This window comes from Monodon monoceros, unplaced genomic scaffold (assembly GCF_005190385.1).
Source record: "Monodon monoceros isolate NGI ecotype Baffin Bay Population unplaced genomic scaffold, NGI_Narwhal_1 Super_Scaffold_6, whole genome shotgun sequence".
NCBI classification, from domain to species: domain Eukaryota; kingdom Metazoa; phylum Chordata; class Mammalia; order Artiodactyla; family Monodontidae; genus Monodon; species Monodon monoceros.
The window spans coordinates 52,125,005-52,139,003 of record NW_021703783.1 but is presented as its reverse complement, the minus strand read 5'-3'; positions in this window follow the sequence as shown (position 1 = coordinate 52,139,003).

Sequence of the window (13,999 nt, the reverse complement as noted above, 5' to 3'; positions counted from 1 at the left end):
GTGCTGCCATTTTGAAAATGAAAATATCTACAGCTAACTCCAGTTACCATCTGTTTGTAACCTTTACTCCTATCCTCAGGCCAGCGTGAAACTGCCACTGTAGCCTCTGGGTCTCCTGGACTTTCGCAACAGACTAGCCACCAGCTTCCTCTTGCAATCTTTTGAACAGCCAAGAGCCATTGTCACGAGCTATGCATCACTACAAGCACAGTCCACATTTTTAAAGGGCTGCACATTGTATGTCACTTCCAGTCTTCCACGGTGAGGAGCAAGAAAGAGGAAGAAAGGATCAGAAATTAAAATACGAAAATTTGCAAACCCACAGAGTTCATTGCACCTTTCAGAATATAACTGGGTAGATTGAAAAGAATTGTTCATGCTATCAAAGCAAGTGGAAGAAATAGGATTTAATATTTCTGGATAACAATGACATACCAGAAGAGGAAGAACCCTATTTAAGGAGTAAAACCTGTGGGAATTTAAAAACATCTGAGGATGTGTGATATCCATCTCTGGAAGAGATGGGACAATAAGAGATGCAGTAATGATATTGGTTGGGATGCTAAAAAAGCAAGTCTAGCTTAAAAGCAGATGTCGCAGTGGCGCAGTGGTTGAGAGTCCGCCTGCCGATGCAGGGGACACGGGTTCGTGCCCGGGTCCGGGAAGATCCCACATGCCGCGGAGCGGCTGGGCCCGTGAGCCATGGCCGCTGAGCCTGCGCGTCCGGAGCCTGTGCTCCACAACGGGAGAGGCCACAACAGTGAGAGGCCCGCGTACCGAAAAAAAAAAAAAAAAAAAAAAAAAAGCAGGTGTCAAACAGAAATATTCAATTCTGGGTAGTCGGCATCTTAGCAATCAGAAACGTAGAAGACATTTTTTATTCGATGCCAGTATAAAATAGAAGACCCTGGTTGCCCAGCCAGTTGGCCGTGTGTATCATTCATCATTTCTTGGTTACCAAGAAAATTATCAAAATATGAGTTTGCTATAACGCAAAGTAAGCAGGGATTTCAATATCCTATATCATCAGGGAAGAGGTATAAATCTAGATTGGATGGGCCCGTGATGGGAGAGAGAAGGGACCAATCTAGTCAACCCCTCATGAGTAGCTGAACAGTCAGATGAATAATATAAAGAGGGTATAAAGCATTCACATGCGAGTCAGCCAACCTGGTGCAGAGGGGCCCATGGCAGGAATCCAGCAATCAGACAACAATCGAATCTTACAGGAAGTGGCACTGCATTTCTAGGCATAGACAGTAAAAATAACGTCTAGAATTTGTAGGTGTTCCTGGTACTGTTAATAACAATAACACACCTGCCAGGCTCTGTGCTAAGAGCCTCACAAATTTTATTTCACCAAATCCTCGAAACCAGCTAATGAGATGGGTACTATTTTTATCTCCTATTTTTAGATGGGGAAATTGAAGTTCAGAAATGGTAACCCTACTGGTAATCGCCAGAGTAGGGATCGGAACTGAAGCTCTGGGTTTTTCACCCTGTAGAATCTAAGGAAAAAATGTATCCCTTCATTAATACCATGAGGCAGATACTATTCCCTTCATTGTATAGATGGTGAAACAGTGGCTCAGTTGGTTGACTTGTCCATGGCCCACAAGCTAGCAAGGAGCAGACCTAGAATTTCGGCCCACATCTTGTTTGAAACCAAAGCCAGAGCACTTAGGGTTAAGAATGGCCCTTATTGGCCTTCGTCAATCATGGTAATTCACTGACCAGTGATGGTTCAGGAACTTAGACCAGTCAGTGTCTAACATTTCCCTATCAGGCAATTTTTGCATCAATAATTGTTATGACTAAAATTGGTCCAAGCAAATGAATTGGAAGGACTTGGGTTCCAAAGCTCAGGTTCAAAGATCTCCCTCTCTCTCCCTTTCTCTCTCCTCAAAAAGCGAACGGAAAAGCATATGGCACCGATTGTTACTCGAAGCCGCCACACTACCAAGTAGAGAATTCACCTTTGGATGAAGTCGTCTTTCTAGATGGCTGTGTGGAGAGATAGAGGTAACCTTAGCTGTTGATGACATAATTAAATGGTAGGATCGACCAACCTTAGGCTGGATTCCTTTTCGTATGAGCCAATAAATGTCCTCACTGTCTGAATAACTTTGAGTTGAGTAACCATTCTCTGCAATGAAAAACAACCTAACAAACATCTACCCCATGAGTCCTCCTCAGAGAAGAAGGGGAAGAGTCATCAGAGCCCTTATAGATGATCAAACTCATGTGAGGGAGTCCACACTGTGCTCCTTTCATAGATGAGAACGGTAAAGTCCAACATGGTTATGTAACTTGCGCTAGGTTACATAGCTAGTAAGCGACAAGGCTGGAATTTGTACCGACGAGGGTGTAACACCAAAGCTTGTGTGTTTTCCGATATGCACGATGGAAATCTTGGCCAGTAATCTTCCAGTCTCCTGCAGAAGTTAGGTGAGGGCTCACTGAGGACAAAACCTAATAAGAAATCTGGTTTTCACAGCAGATTGCTGGTCTCAGCAAGGAATTTGTGAGTTGGACATGGAGAACCTGTTGTATGACTGGGCCAATGTGACGGGAGACGAGAGAGGCTGGGATTCAGAGGCTAATCCTGGCACACTGGACCTGGGTTGAAGGCCAAAGCATCACATTCAGACTCTACTAGATAATGCGTGTGAGGATACTGATACCTCTTCCTGCCCCAGTCAGGGCCGGCTCAGCCATCAGTGGAGAACACAGCAGCTTAAGTGGAAACTCTTAAAGACAGAAGCTGGTAAAAAATAAAGGAAAAAGGGAAGGGGAGTAAATCCACAGATATTAGAAACATGATTATTATGAAAGTGACAAAGTGACTCCCTGCTAGATTTTTGCTTTATCTCGAAGTATCAGCTCTTTCTGGCCAATCTGCACTATATCCAAGTTTCTAATATGTTTTTAGTGCATTTTCACATATAACATATTGTTTTCCTAAAACTGGTTATTATTCTGTCTTGAGTTCTTGCTCAAAATTTACATTTGCATCTGAAACTCAAAGTACTACGGTACCTGGCTACCTTTCCCAGAGCTGGCATATATGTCTGCTGACATTGAATACTGCACTCTTTCTTGTAGAGAGCGCCATTCATGTGACTTCACTCAAATGGTGCAGTGCACAACCTGAACAACCATACCCAGTAGTCCTGCCTGATTCTCCAACTCCTTGCGCACTTTTTGTCTAAGACTTCTTTCTTAGTCGTGTTTGTGCCTATTTTCACTATTACATATGAGGTAGATTGGCTGATGGTTGCCACAGTTGCTCAAGTAGTCAGTGTAAGAAAAAATGTTCTGGCTTTGGTTTCATTTCAAACAAGATGTGGTCTGGAATTTTAGGTCTGCTCCTTGCTAGCTTGTGAGCCATGGATAAGTCAACAAACTGAGCCACTGTTTCACCATCTATACAATGAAGGGAATAGTATCTGCCTCATGGTATTAATGAAGGGATACATACTAAATGAGATAAAACATGTCAATGTATATTTTTGTTATTATTATTAATATTATCAGAGTCCCTAGCATGATGTCTACAAATGAGTAGATCTTCAATAAATATTAATTCTCTTCTCAAACTTCTATATCAATCTCAGTCCCTTCTCTGTGCAGGGAATGAACCTTGTCCAGCAGATGCCTGCATCCTAAGTGAAGAGTACCCTGTCCTGAATGTTTGCCAAACAGGCTGGGGAGCATTTTGCAAGTGTGTCTCCGTGAGAAGTTTTGGGCTGAGAGAGGAGGGAGATAAGTTCTCTGGTCAAACATTTGAAAAGTACTGCATTCTCTACCTGCTGTTGGAGATTCTTACTGGCACATGAAAGGCTTTGAAATATCAAATTTCAAAGATATTTGATTGAGAAATACCTGGTAGAACATTTAAATGAAATAAGGCGGCTATGGATTTTTTTTGTCGCTTTGGACAAATTAACTTCTCATGACTGTGCTCCATAGAACATATACTGGGAAGTGTCAGTTTAGGAATAGAAACTAGGAAACTTGGGTACACCAGGGGGAAGGTTGGTGTGATGAAAACGACAACACTAACGGGTGCTGGGGCAAAGTTCTTATGCAAAGTTCTAGAAGGGTCTAGAGTTGTGACTTGATGTGCACTATTCCCTCTGAGCAGAAAGGGCGAAGTATGAGGAAAGAGAAGAGCAAAACAGAGTAAAAAGGAAGAGCAAAAGGATTCACTAGTTCAAGCATTTGTTGAGCAACTACTATGTGAGGGATGCAAATATGAATAACAGTGTCACTTCATTAAGGAGATAAAGCAAAACAGAAGAAAAAGAAACCAAAAGAGAAGGGGTGAAGGCAAAGAAAGATAATAGATTAGAAAGAGGGTAGAAGATATATTTGAGAAAGCCTTGTCACGATGTCTGGGTGACATGGATTCCAGCGTGTTGTACCTCACACAGGCTGTCTGAGCAACCCATATTTAAGTGCAAGGCAATGCCTCACAAATGAATTGATTTCCGTCTTTTTTTTTTTAAGTGAATTCTCCCAAAAGATTAAAATTTTCTTTAGGAAAATAAACAATAAATAAATGTATTAGAAAATTACAGTTATTAGAATGGGCAGCTGAGGGCAATAATGAAACCACCACAACATTAACTCACATTTGTGGTGCATCTCTGAAGCTAATATGATGGGCCAGACCCGAAAATGGCTTCAGAATAAACCTGAAACTTGAGAGGAGGCAGTTTTTCAAGTGTGTGCCTTGGGAATATGCACCCCATTCTGTCATCTCATTTGCAGAAAATTGTGAACAAATTGTCTTCAGTGTGGAGGAAGACAAGGAAAAAAAAAAGAAACGAAAAATTAGAAGCTGAATTCAGAGGCAGGCTCAGCATCTGGGAGGCAAGCTTCAGAAACTCTGGAATATTAATGTTCTTCTTGGAATATTGAGTTCATCACTGCCTCCTGCTTGTTCTGCCCTTATGTCCTGTCAGCTCACCTCCAGTCCCCAGCCTCCCTCGGCCCTTAGAAAATGAAGATCCACCTTCTAAATATTCTCCTCTCATGCTGATTTTTGTGTTGGTTTAGCCCCTCCTGCCTGCATCCATCCACTTATTCATTCTTTTTTTTTTTTTTTTTTGCGGTACGCAGGCCTCTCACTGTTGTGGCGCCTCCCGTTGCGGAGCACAGGCTCTGGACGCACAGGCTCAGCGGCCATGGCTCACGGGCCCAGCCACTCCGCGGCATGTGGGATCTTCCCGGACCGGGGCACGAAACCGTGTCCCCTGCATCGGCAGGCGGACTCCCACTGTGCCACCAGGGAAGCCCCCTAATCTTTTCTTTTTTATTTAAAAAAATTTTTTGAATTTTTATTGGAGTATAGTTGATTTACAGTGCTGTTAGTTTAAGGTGTACAGCAAAGTGAATCACTTATACATACATCTGCTCTTTTAGATTCTTTTCCCATACAGGCCATTACAGAGTAATCCTACCTCTGCTTTTCTCCAACACTTTCCATTTCTATTAATAATACCACCAAGCTCCAAACAGCTGGGTCATATTTGATTCCTCTTTCTTTTTAATCCTAAATTTAAGTTTACCTTTTAAATTTTTGGCAGGTCTGTATTCTCCTAACGCTGCCACTCACTGTCTCCTAGACTCTTAATAACCCACTACCCAGGCCAACACTACAGTCCAGCTCTCAATATCCTCCAACTCCAATACATCTATCTGACCCACAGTTTATCCCTAGAGGAATGTCCCCATCAGAACCGAAGCACAGAATAAACCCTCGTTAATCAGAGGTAAGTGACCTTTCAGGAACTGCCCCGATACCCCATCTGACATGATTTCCTACAGGCTAACTATGCCATCCATGCCTCCATTCCTTGGTATCTCCACAACATGGGCTGCCCTTCTTTTCATTCTATTTCTAAATTCTAGGAATTCTTCAAGACTTTCTTGTAAATGCTTTCTTCTCCAGGAAGCCTTCAGCCAAAAGAAATCTTTACTTGCTGTAATCGTCCATAGCACTTGTCTGTACTTCGTGTCCATCACTGACTATCTTAGTGTTATTTATGTACATGTTTTATCATTAGTACTAGACTAGTGCTTCTCAAACAGAGGTGATTTTGACCCCAGGTGACATCGCCCAGGCAATGGAGAGATACCAGGAGATGTTTTTGCCGGTCACAATTAGAATGGAGGGAGGGAGGAGGGTAGTGCTGGCATCTATAGTGGGTGGAGGCTAGGGATGCTGCTAGACATCCTGCAAAGCACAGAACAGCCCCCACTGCAAAGAAACCGCAACAGTGTGAGGGTGAGAAACCCTGGACCAGACTTTAAGCTCTTGAAAAAGGGTTTCATAACCTCTTCCTTTGCATTTCCTACAGTTCCTAACTCAGTCTTGCACATGGTCATTGCTAAACGAGTATTTTTTGACTTAATGAAACAATACAAGTTTTGGAAGAAGATGCGCAGTCCTGAGGAATGGCACCTGATATGGTTTTACAGTAGCGTGCGCGGCCGTGTGCACAGTAGGTCTGCTTCTGTGTGTGGAAGGAGCCACGGCTTTCCAATATCTGCAGGTTTTCATCGTCTCACCTGGTCACAGGGTACAGCTGACCGACTCAGAGGGTCTCCTGAGCATCGTCCTTAGTCCAGCGATTGATGGTTTTAAAAACTCTTTCAAACTAAATTCTTATCTTTCTATAGGAGGACAGATTAAACGATGCTTCATTTCCCTTTGCTAGTTTAGCATGCTAGGCATATGTCTTGATTCTGAGTGAGTTGGGTGATTTTAAACATACCAAGGTCATCACACCCTGAACGTTGGCTTCCTTCCCTCAGAGAGACCTGCAGTGAAGCCATCCCAGAACCACTCAGACTTTGCAGATTGTCAAAGAGTGTGTTTCTGTGGCTGCCATCAACTCACTGTTTAAACAACCCTCATATTTAAAAAAAAAAAAAAAAAATCCCTGCTGAGTTTTCTCCCAGTTTATACCCACTAGAGTTTAGGCCTGCTTATTTTTAATCTGCTCTCAGAAATAGAGAACCACTCAAGGGACTATAATACAAACAGTAACAGTAACAACTAAATCCTTCTGATTTATAAACCACTTTTTACCATAAGCTTTCCCACTTACTAAATTAACAGTGCGACCACCCAGCAGTGGTCAAGGTGGAGTCACCAGTCTCTTTCATTTTTCTTCTCGTTACTGTTCATTGGCACCCTCTCCATAGTGGGGACAGGAAAAACAAAAAAGGGACACTCATCAGACATTTTTGCTAAATCTTCATTTTAAGCAATGGTTCATTTTAGGTTTGTTAGATAATCTAGAGATTATCTACCTTCTTTATCCATTAACATAAAAAACTGCAACTTTTTGGTAATTGGGTTTAAACCGAATTGTTCTGGGTAAATCTGAATTTGTTAAATAATTCCTTAACTTTCAGATCTCACTTCTCTTCTATCAAATCATCTCCCAAGTTATTTCTTATTTCCTAAGAAATAAGACTTTTAAAATAGTTATTTCTAGTATAGGATATCGTATCAAGAAGTAAAATGTGTGATAATCCTATGATGTAGATATTTATGAAGAGTTTTTCATGCAAGACGGATCAGCTTCCTTATACGAATGTCTCATCCACCCCTACATAAATACCATGAAGACTGCGGCATTACTGAGGCTTGCCTATGAAAATATAAATAATAAGTAAGGATTTGCTAACAAAAGAGCTGATAGTTTATTCCGTATCCTGGTGACCTCAATCCCTAAGTATGAAAACATGCTCGCTTTTCAATGAGACTTTTATTCCCAGGTGTCACTTTGTCTGTGTCTGAAGGTCACAAGATGGGATGTCCTGGCTAAGGAGCATCATGAAGCTGCGTTCCAAGTGAGGAGTGAAGGACTTGGGGAGAGGCCAGTCCATCCTCGCCCCACAATCTGCAAAATAAACATTTCTGAATTTGATTTTGATTTGCTTCACTTAAAGATACATTTATTGTTGATACTGAACAAGTTTTTTCACTTTTATTTCACAGAGCTTCTAGCTAAGGTTGTCCATGCTACATGTATAAGGTGCTGTATCATTAAGGTTACTGGGTACAACATATCACATGCACTGTCTTATTTAATCCTCTCAACAGCAGCATGGGATTCGGTTCTGCTATTACTCCCATTTTGCAGATGCAGAAACTGAGGCTCAGAAGGGTTAAGAAGTTTGCCCAAGTTCACATACCTAAGTAGTGACAGGACCAGCCACGTATTTGAGCTCAGGTATATTTAATTCCAGAGCCCGTATGTATATATGTGATATATGTATATATGTGTATATGACATTATTCATATTACAAACCCAGGTGCAAGTGTTAACACTGTCATTTGATGTTTGTCCTTAGTAAATTACTTAAAACTTCTAACCAATCTCATTTTCTTCAACTGTAATGGAGGTAATTCCATAGTGTTGTTACTATGACAATTAAATGAGAGAATTTTCCAAAGTGTGATAAAGCAAAAAATAATTGTGATAGCTGGCACCGGATTTATACTAAGAGACAGAAGCATCTTGGAAAAGAATATCTCAAGCTTGGTGTGAGTCTGGGGGTAAGGGTCAGAATAATGTGAGGAAATAGTGAAAATGATAAACTCTCTGCACAAGAAATAAGCAGGGCTTGGAGGAAACTAGAGAAGGGAGGAGAGAGCTTGGGGAAGAGAGCTGAGCAGGGTTTGGGAGCCTCAGGAGAAAGGTACCGAGAGAAAAAATTCCAAGGGTGATGAGGCCAAAGAATTTTACAAAGGATATCATTGTCTAGTATCCATTGTTAGGTCTTCTGTTTCTCTGTGATGTGAATAGGTTTCACCTCAAATACCTCCCCAATCCCCACCCAGAGAGGCCTTCCTCAAACCCTCTCTAAAATAATGTCCCCATCACCTTCTTTTTCTTACTCCACTGACCTTTTCCTCATTACTTTTATAACTACTTAAACCTTTTATACACACACACACATATCCAGATAGAATAGAATAGACAGATGATAGATCCGTCCTTGCCACCAGGATGCCAGCTCCATGAGGACAAGGAAAAGTGTGTTTGCTACTAGAGCCCTTAGAACAGTGCCTGACACCTAGTAGATGCTGAATATATATTTGATGAATTAATGAATCAAGGATGCTGATGAAACCAGGATTAATGAGGTGGTGTCCCTATCCTCATTCAAGTACAGTCCTGTCTTTATTTTTGTGCCTGAAATCCATAAATTTCCCACTGTTTCTTTGTTTCACCAGTGAACTGTCTTGGCCCCCTATAAATCTGTCTGTGTCCATTGTTAGAGAACTCAGAGATGCATAGTTAAAGGGCAGATTTTTATCTCAGGGACGTGGAGCTAACAGTTTTTTTCTTACTTTATAGTCTTCCATTAACTTGCTGTTGCAGTACAGTGGTTTCTGCAGGGATGGGAGATGAGGTGCCTTTAAAATGCACCCCGGAATGCCTGCAAATGCCCTGTTCTGTATCCTGCAGTGGTGGAAGGGGTTCCTTGGCTCCAAAAGAGGAATGAAGTCAAATGATTACTAGGAATCTGAAACATTACCCTCTAAAGAGTAGAAGCAAATTAGACAGTAACCAAATAGGAAACAGGAATATTTATTGTACTACAAAATGTGACTTCCCATACGCTCTGAACCGCACAAGAAAATCAATCAAAGTGCTGTAGAATCTCTTGTTTCATTTCATAATCCCAAAGATTATAACACGAGTTGATCTTGTACTTTTTAACAGTGATTTTGGACTCTCTCCTCCAAAGAGACAGTCCAAAAACGTTTTAGGAGAGTCACCATCACTGAAATAAATAAATAGCTTCCCGATGTAACCAGTCAGTTAAATGCACACATTTATTAAGATAATTTTAAATTCAGGCACACCCTCTAATAAACTTATACATATTTAGTTTATGGTACATTAACTTTTCTAGTATGCATATCAGTTAATTAAAAAAATGGTTCATTACAACTTTTACAAATTATTTATGGGAGAACTATATCTTCTCCAAGAATAAAAAAAAAATTACTTACTTTAGAAACACATAGTGTTGGTCAAACATTTTAAAATATACAAATAGTTATTAAAATTACTATTCTATACTCCATTAATTTCCTTGAGGTTTTTACTTTAAAAAGAGGTCTTTTTTAAAAGGGTACGTGTTCAAAAGACATTCCTGATTAAATGCCATAATAAGTAATAAAACTATTAAGAAGGAGAAGGTAGGGGGAGGGGAATGGAAGAAGTGGGAGAAGAGGGAGGAAAACAAAAATTTCTGGGTGACAAAAATTTCCAAATTCCAGCCAATATCCCAGTAATTTTAAATAGTACTCACTATAAAAATTTTAGTAAGTCGGACATATTTATCAGGCCCTTAGAGTTTCATTCCCACCATTGGTTGACGGTAAATTAAGATGTGTCCCTTTTGAGCTGTTACTATATTTGTAATTTGAACTTAGTGGCCAATCTACCCAGCCTTGCCAGTTCCTTCAAGCTAACACAAATCTTTTTTCACATGGCCTGGAGAGGCCACTTCAAATAGTTTACCAGCTAATTCAGTCAAAGAAGCAGATCAGTAATGTACACAAGCTCATTCATTATAATCTCAGAAAAAGTCACAGGAGTATATTATAAATAACAGCACCCCAGGAGAGTCATGGAGAAAGGCTGGCTTAGAAAGTTCTCTGCATCACAGAATGTGCTCCTTCATTACTTTGTTGAGGCTTGTTCGGTCTTCATTGTATGCAACAAAGATTTCTCATAATGAGCTGGTAAATGCACTGTGGCATCTTTCAAGAGAAATAATAATGGAGAGCTTCACGCTGAGGTCAGAGGCACTTTGGTGGAGGCAAAGAACACAGAGGTATCCACTGCTAGACAACAAATCAGGGGTTCGGTTCTAGTGATGACAAAAGAGTCTGATTCTGAATCATTTGAGAGACGTAAATTGCTCTAGAAAACTAGAGCCAGTTATAGACCGCTGGCCTTGAAATGAAACTGCCACTAGGGAAAATGGAAAGAGAAAAGCTTAAATATATTCCCTCAGGGCTTCCCTGGTGGCGCAGTGGTTGAGAGTCTGCCTGCGATGCAGGGGACACGGGTTCGTGCCCTGGTCCGGGAAGATCCCACATGCCGCGGAGCAGCTAGGCCCGTGAGCCATGGCCGCTGGGCCTGCGCGTCCGGAACCTGTGCTCCGCAATGGGAGAGGCCACAACAGTGAGAGGCCCACGTACCACAAAATAAAAACAAACAACAACAACAATAAAACCAAATATATATATATATATATATATATATATATATATATATATATATATATTTTTTTCCCCTCAAAGTTCCCTAGAGCTTTTCTTTATGCCCAGGGCATTTCTGGTAGAAACAGCCTTAGGAGACAAGAGTGTTGTTTTGAAAATTACTCGTCTTTTCGGAACATTGAGAAAAATATGCATTTTAGTTCTTCCACCCCTGCCTGCCTTTTGAGCAAAATTAACTTTGGAAATAGTTTCTCTCCCGATTAGCCAAATTATTTAATTTTGCTCATCTAAAAGTTATTTAAACTACTGATTCAATGTTTTTTAAAACTTCAAAGCCAAAGTTATTAATCATTTATACCACATATATTTATCTGAGCTCCTACAGGGTACTGGAGAAATGGCCATGAAAACCCGACAAGCTCCTTACTCTTATGAAGCTTATTTTGCAGTTGGGGCAGGGAAGGGAGGGGCTACAAAAATAAATAAATGAGAAATCTAGCAGATGGTACTCAGTTTACTGAGAATCAAAATATGCCAGTCTGACAGAGGGACAAGAGGCTATTCTAGATTGACTGGTCAGGGAAGTCTTCTTGAAGAGGCAACAGTTGAGTTGACGATTGAATGGTAAGAAGGAGACAGCCATGCAAAGATCAGGAATAAAAAGCGTTTGGGACAAACAGCCAATGCAAAAGCCTTCAACTAGAATGAGTCTGGTCTGTTCTAGGAACAGGAAGAAGGCCAGGTTAGGTAAGGAGGATGGATTGAATCCCAGTCCAGAAATGAGAAGCTAGGTCTCTCCTCTTGATTGCATTGGGAAACATCAAGGCAGTCAGTTCTGATCTGATTTCTGTCCCCTTCCGATATAATTTGCACTTCACTGTTAATTAACCTAAAACATCATGTTAATTGATTCAACTTCCACGCTCAGAAACCATCTTATACACCATCTGCCTGCAGAAGAAAGTTCAATTTAGTTTGACATTTCCAGACCTCTAAAAACGTACACTAACCAATCTGTACAACTTTATGCCCCTCTGCTCCTCCAATAAATACTCCCCTCTAGCCAAACCTTCACTCCAACACTCCTTTCATTTTATCCTCATGATTTTTTCCTCCTGCCTTTCCCTGTTATAGCATGACCTTTTCCCGTCTCTCAACAAAATTCGTATCAAGTTCTCAGAAGTCTTTTTGAAACTCTCAAAAGAAAATTCAACACAAAGTGACTTAAATAAAAAGAGAAATTTCCTGGCTTAAATAAATTAAATTATCCAAAGTAAAATAAACTTTAGGCGGTTTTATCCAGAGGTTAATGATGTCATTTACTTTGAGATCACCTTGACTCTGTATGGCTCCATGTGTTAAGTTCATTCTCAGGCTGGCTTCCTTCAGGATGGCAAAACTGGCTGCAAGAGGCCTTGTACAGGCTTGGATAATGTTTCCTTAAAACTCTTGTCCACTGGGAACCTGTGAATATGGCCTTATTTGGAAATAGGGTCCCTTGATTCATCTTAATCAAGTTAAGATGAAGTCGAACTGGGTTTAGAATGGGTCCCAATCCAATGATTGGTATCCTTATAAGACTAAAGAAATTTGGATACAGTTCTCTCCCTGTGTGTCTCTATGTGAAGATGATGGCAGAGACTTGAGTGGTGCAGCCACAAGCCAAGGAACGCCAAGGATTGCCTGCAACCACCGGAAGCTAGAAATGTGCAGGGGAGGGACTCTTCTCTAGAGCCTTCAGAAGGAGCACTGCTCTGTCAACACTTTCATTGTGGATGTCTAGCCCCCAGAACTGGAAGAGAATAAATTTCTGTTTTAAGCCGCCTAGTTTGTGGTGAGTTGTTACAGTCACCCTAGGAAACTAACACAACCCATCTCTGCTCCCCGACCACACAGGGGAGTAGAGAAAGATATATCTGGTAGTTCCCATGGGAAAGGAGCTTCTTTTCAGAAGCCTCAGCAACTTTCTCTTGTCTCCTATGCCCATGTCCGTCTGAATCAATCATGGCATCCAGACGTACTTGGAGCTAACAGACTGTCTCTCCCATTTAAACCACAAGGCAAAATGGTAGAGGGATTCCTGCCCTTCCCCCCTAAAAAAACAAAACAAAACACATAGCATTTAATTTATTTCCTTTGTTAGGAAAAGAGGTAAATATATGCTAGGAAAGGAATCAACTCTACTATTTGATAGCAGTTTGCATGACTTTGGCTGGGGGTTACAGAAAACCTGACTCTATCTGGCTTAAACATTGAAGAAATGTACTGTCTCATACAATAGGAGATCTAGAGGCAGATCAAGCTCCAGGCACAGTACAAATAGGGCTCCAGCTCTGAATCTCCCCTATTCTCCAGCCTCAGCCTTCCTCCACATGCCAGGGGCCCTCATGGGCTCAAAAAGACTGCCAGAGGCAATCAGGGCAACCAACATCCTTTTCCTGCACAGTAGGAGAGAAAAAAAATCTTATTCCCAATTATGGAACAAAGGTTCTTCCTTTCAGACTGATTGGACCTCCTAGACCATTGCTAGGGGAAATGCCAGTCACTGATTAGCATTAAGTTTGGCTCCCTGAACAAATCATGGGGGGAGGGGAAGAAAGAGAGGATAGGATTACCATGATGACTTCACATTAGACTAATCAGGATTCTCCCTTGGAGTTTAAGATGGAGTTTGCTTTCCCTGAGGTATGTGTCCTGCATGGGAGAGGGTTTCTGAAAGATATGCAAAG